Raw genomic sequence first — 6,127 nt, 5'->3', positions numbered from 1 at the left:
GACTTCAGCTTCTTCAGCGTTACTGGTTGGGGCATAGACTTGGGTTACTGTGATATTGAATGGTTTGCCTTGGAAACGAACAGAGATCATTCTGTCCTTTTTGAGATTGCATCCAAGTACTGCATTTCAGACTCTTTTGTTGACCATGATGGCTACTCCATTTCTTCTGAGGGATTCCTGCCTGCAGTAGTAGATATAATGGTCATCTGAGTTAAATTCACCCATTCCAGTCCATTTTAGTTTGCTGATTCCTAGAATGTCGACATTCACTCTTGCCATCTCTTGTTTGACCACTTCCAATTTGCCTTGATTCATGGACCTGACATTCCAGGTTCCTATGCAATATTGCTCTTTATAGCATCAGACCTTGCTTCTATCACCATCAGCAAACAGTAAAAAGCAGGCTTGCAACTACCACACTTTTCTGTCTTGAGTGTGCAAATATCCCCTCACTGGGAAAGTTGTCGTCTATGGTCAAGCTACATGTTTGTACATTTTAATGAATGGTTATATAGCATTGTCCACGAACAACCACCCAGGCAAGGAATTGAACATTATCAGCATCTCAAACCCCCTAGTGTGTTCCCCTTAATCATAACTTCTCTCCCAAACAGAACCATTAATCCGAGTTTCTCATTATCTTTTTTTCTTTATAGTTTTACCACCTGTGTATGTGTATTCCTAAGTCCTGTAGTTGAGTTTAGTTTTGGAACTTTATGTGACCGAACTTATAATACATGCACTCTCTTTTACCCAACATAGCTCTATGGCTCATTCATTTGCTTAACAGTATAATATCCCACTGTATAAATACATCAGATGTTACTCGCTCCATTCTACCATAACTAGCCATTCGGGTCAGTTGTTTCCAGTTTGGGGCTATTAGCACAGCTACTTTTGCTTTCTAGTTTATGCGTTCTGTAACGTGTGCACACACCTCTGTACCGGGAACACTTCCTCATTCACAAGACTCACCATCAGCCTCCCTCCCCAGGAACCAGGCTCGGCAGGTGCATCTCCTCTGAGTTTTGTTGACACCTGTGCTCATCTGGTTGTAGCACATGTCGCTCTGCCCTGTAGTTACATGTCGCTCTGCCCTGTAGTTATTTGTAAAGTCATATGTCTTAATTCATGGTCTCATCCACTTACAGGCAGGGGAACACTGCAAGGTGGGACCCCATCTGATTCCTCTCCTCCCCTCTCTGTGCCTGGCATGGTGTCTGGCACACACCAGGAGTGTGATCGTTGCAGTCAAGTCAATGATGAATGAACAAGCCGATGAATGAATGGACAGTGGGTGTTCCCTAAACATTTGCTAAACCAGAGCTTGTCACGTAAGTGAACGCTGGAGCCCGGAGGTGCTGTCAGCTGGGGCTGCTTTCGATCCGTGTTTGACCTTGTCTGACACTCTGATGTCACAGTGGTGGCAGTGGGGACACAGACTATGTATGGGCAGAGGAGTGGGAGGATTGTGGAGGCTTCTCGCACACTCCCTGCTCAGCAGGCAGGGTGTCGGGGTGGGGGGCAGAAAGGCGTCCAGGAAAACGCTTACCCACCCCCGTCCAGATCGCTTGTCTCTGTTCCCGCCTCCTTCTCTGCCTCCCAGGGCTAATAAGGGTGATTAGACCTCATTAGACTGAGGCAGCTAGTGGTTTCCTCCTGCCATTCCCTTATCTACTCTGTATCCGATTCGTCCATCCCTGTGATGATTAGCGAGATGGCAGCGGGGTTGGGGGGTGTGTGTGTGTGCTGCAGGGTTGGCCTGAAGAGGCTTGTAAATCTGCTGGTTCATCAAAGGGGAGGATGAAAGTCCTGGAGTCTGGGCAAGGGCCATGGGCAGGGGCTGAGCTGCCGTAGGTGGTGGGTTTACCAGGATCAAAGACAGTGTAGAAGGGCTCAGAAGCTGGGGAGGTGAAGTCGCGGTCGTGGATGGGAGCCTCAAGCAGTGTGGACCAGGTATGCGGGCCAGGCCAGGTGAGTTCACACCTGTCCTGTCAGGAAGTGTCTCATCAGAGCCCACTGGAGGTGGGATCACACCCAGCCTCCCTAACCCGGTTTACAAGGCCTCCCTGACCGGTGCCTGCCTCTCCGTCCACCTCCTCCCCTCCCAGCCCCTATGTCCCCTTGGCCTGGGCTGCTGGCTCTGCCCTCATCTGTTCTGCTCCCCCTCCCGCCGCATCCTGTTAGGTCTCTGCTCTGTAACTCCTTCTCCCAGGAAGTCTGCCTGGCCCCCCGACCACTTCCAAGGCCACGGTGGGTGGCCCCGCCTGTGCTGCCACAGACCCTGGGGCTTCTGTGCACCCGCAACGTGTGGTCCAGACTTGCTTCTCCCCAGGGTTCTCTGCCAGGTGACTGATGGCAGGGACCGGGGCTTGCTGGGCTGACATTCTATCCTGACTCAGTGTTGGTCCAGAGCAGTGCTCAACGAGTCCCTCAGGGGATGATGGCATGAAGATGGTGGGCCAGTGTTTGCCCAGGACCATAGAGTAACTCAGAGGTACCGTGGTCTGAGGACCGCCTCCTCCCCTCTTCCAGTCCTTCCCTACCCCCACCTTGCTTTCCCATGGATGTAGCCTCCCCCAACCCCTCTGTGCCAGTTGGAGCCGGCAGTGCACGCAGGGCTGCTCAGAATCCAGTACTCTGCTCACACAAACGCACTCAAGAGTCTTCCCAAGTCTTTAGCCCACGTGCTGGGCCCCTTCACCCAAGGGCTGAGGACCTGATTTAGTCCCCCAAATCAGGTGGTACCTGAAGGCCGGTGTTGTCTGAACTTACTGACTTACTCAAGTACAGAAGCGAATGAACCCCTTTTTGCACACAGCTCTCTCAGCTGGGTTCTCCGGGTTTTGCAAAAGGGTGTTTTTAAAACATCTTTATTGAGGGACTTTCCTGGAGGTCCAGTGGTTAAGAATCCACCTTTCCATGCATGTGGAAAGGTGATGTGGGGATGTGGGGATGTGGGTCCAATTCCTGTTCAGAGAACTAAGACCCCACGTCTTGTTAGTGTCCAACTAAGCCTGGACACGGCAAGTACTGGGCTCCCACCACACAGCTAGAGAGAAACCTGCACACCACAACAAAGATCTCTGGTGCTGTAGATAAGACCTGACACAGCCAAAAATAGGTTAAAAGAAAAAGACTACATAGTACATAATTCATATAAGATATGAAGTCCTCAGAAAAGGCAGATTCATTGAGACAAAACTGAAGAGTGGTTATCTAGGGCCAGGAAGGTTGGTGAGAAGGGGAAAGTGACTGCTGACAGGTACAGGAGCTCATTCTGATGCAATGAGAAGGTTCTAAAGTTGATTGTGGTGATGACTCTGTGAATATACTAAAAAAAGAAATTAATAAAAAATTTTCAAAAACTTTATTGAGATATAATTCACATACCATATAATACATACACTTAAAGTGTAGAATTCAGGGTTCTTAGTATAAAGTTGTCAACCAGCGTTACAATGTAATCTTGCCTTTTCATCACTCCCAAAGAAGCGCGGTACATATTAGCAGTCACTCCTTACCGTCCCCTCCCCCAACCCCCAGCAAGCTCTAATCTGCTTTCTGTCTGCACGGATTTGCCTGTTCTGGACGCCCCATATAGAAGGACTCATACAATGCAGGCTCTTTGTGACTGGCTCCTTTCACTGGGCATAATGTCCTGAAGGTTCATTCATGTTTTAGCATCAGTACCTCGGGCCTGTTTGTGGCTGAGTAACATTCCGTCATGGGGATGGACCGCATTTGGCTCACCCATTCATCAGCTGATGGACATTTGGGTTGCTTCTATTTTTGCCCGCTGTGAACAATGCTGCCATGAGCATTTGTTTCCAAACGTTTGTGTGCATGTATGTTTTCAATTCTCTTGGGTATAAACCTAGCAGAGGAATTGCTGGGTCACGTGGTGACTCTCTTTCACCTTTGGAGGAGCTGCCAGACCGTTTTCCAGCCCAACTGCACTGTTTTCCTTGTGACTTGTGACGCTGAGAATCTTTCCATGTGCTTACTGGCCATTTGTATGTCTTCTTGGGAGAACTGTGTATTCAAGTCCTCTGCCCTTTTCTAAATCTGTACTTTTCTTATTAAGCTGTAGGAGTGCTTTGCACATTTTGGATACAAATCCTTTAACAGATAAACTGTTTGCAAATATTTCCTTCCATTCTCTAGGTTGTCTTTTTACTTTCTTCATGGTTTTATCATTTGCAGCATGAAGGCTTTTAATTTTGATGAAGCCCTTTGTATCTGCTTTTTCTTTTATCCCTCCTGCTTTTGGTGTCATTCCTGAAGGATCTTCACTAACACACCCAACTTCTTTGAGACAACTGGCCACTCCTCTTCCATCTGACCTGGCTTGTATCCTCAGAGTGCAGTAGTCTTGCCTCCCAGAGAGCCTCATGCTCTGGGGATGTAGGGGTAGTTGAACCAGTGATGAGTCATCAGCACCCCCAACAATGTGTTCTTGTGGAAAGCATCTCAGATACCTGAACAGACGGGTTCTGAGACACACACATTCCCATTCCCACTGTAACCACAGCTGATAAGACACTGGAGGGCTTCCTAGAGGAAGGGTCAGTGAGACATGAAGTGGCAATCACAGAGCATGAGCACCAGTCAAGCTCGGACCTTTGGGGGCCTACACCCTGGAGTGTGCTTTAATCTGGTGTTTCCAGCCCACTGAAGCCTCCCTGAACCCCGACTAGTCAGAGAACATGCCAGGCCTTGAGCTCACAGGAGCTGGTCTGCGCTCTGCTCAGCCAAGTGAATTGCTGACCAGACAGGCTTCTTTCCCAGCCCCTTCTCCCAATCTCTCCTGCCTCCCAAACACAGGCTCTTTACCTCAAACCCTCAACAGCTCACTTAACATTCATTCAAGAACCCCTATGCCAGGGCTGGGGGTATGGCAGAGGACAAGTGTGGCCTTTGCCCTGGTGGCAGAAAGCCGTCTGCGGAAGCCCAGTGCGCTCTGCTCACAGCCGACAGCCACAGTTACTGGTGACGTGGAGACCAGACTCGGCTGGTACAGAGCTGTCAGTGGAGGGATCCCCACCCGATGAAGAACGAGCCTGGGGCAGACTCGGGGGAATGCGTCTTCGGTCCTAAGCCTGCCGCTTGCTCCTCTGTGGCCTTGGGCCACACTCTCAGGGCCTCAGAGTCATCACCTGTCATGTGGGAAGAAGAATCAACGCCGCCTTCCGGCGGAGAGTAGGTGACGTGTGACTGTCACTGTTGACCCAGCTGCAGGCAGTGACAATCCCTTCATTTAATGAAGAGCTGGCCTCAGTGTTACCCACTGAATCCATCCCTCCCTGTGGGAGGCACTCCCAGGAAAAGAGGCAGAAGCTCAGGAGTGGGGAGGGCCTGAGCCTACTGGCTCAGGGGTCTCTTGCTCCCTGGAGAGCTGGGGATAGAGCGATCAGGGTTCTTGTAACTTCTCACCGGTCAACTCCCCACAGTGGGGCCACGGCTTTGGGAAAAGGAAAGACAGCTCCCCATCATGACAAGAGTCGGGGGCTCCCTGAAATATAGCTTTCTTCTTTGTGGGCAGGTTTTTAAAATGTATTTGGTTCATCTTATAACCATCAGATTTACTGTACACACTTTGGAAAATACAGGAATGCACACACAAAAGGTGAAAGTCATCATCGCCCCCAAGTCCAGCAGTTACACAGTCAACAATTGATTTCTTTATTCCCAGGCTTTTTCTTCTGGGTGCAGTTAACACAGATAGATTTTACAAAAGTAGGAAGACGCTTTTGTACTTCCTTTTTTTTCCATTTAGCACATGTTCTGCACATTTTCTCATTTCATTAAATTGTCTTCTACGGCCCAGGTTGCTAGTGTCTGTCCAGAGCCATCAATAATAGCGAATGTTAGATTTGAATATAGTTTCCATCTCTTTAGAGCTTTATAATGTTTGCATTGTGCTCGTATGTTCTCCGTGCTCTCCATATGTTAATTCATTTAACCCTCACAACAACTGCATGCTCTCAGTGGACTATTATGACTCCTTTTACAGAGAAGGAAGCTGAAGAACAGAGAGGTGAAGCCACTTGTCCAAAATTACACAGTTCCTAAGGGGCAGGGCCGGAGAAGGCAATGGCTCCCCACTCCAGTACTCTTGCTTGGA

Source organism: Bison bison, unplaced genomic scaffold, assembly GCF_000754665.1.
Source record: "Bison bison bison isolate TAMUID 2011002044 unplaced genomic scaffold, Bison_UMD1.0 scf7180017864295, whole genome shotgun sequence".
Classification (NCBI taxonomy): Eukaryota; Metazoa; Chordata; class Mammalia; order Artiodactyla; family Bovidae; genus Bison; species Bison bison.
Note: the sequence above shows the minus strand (reverse complement) of the source record.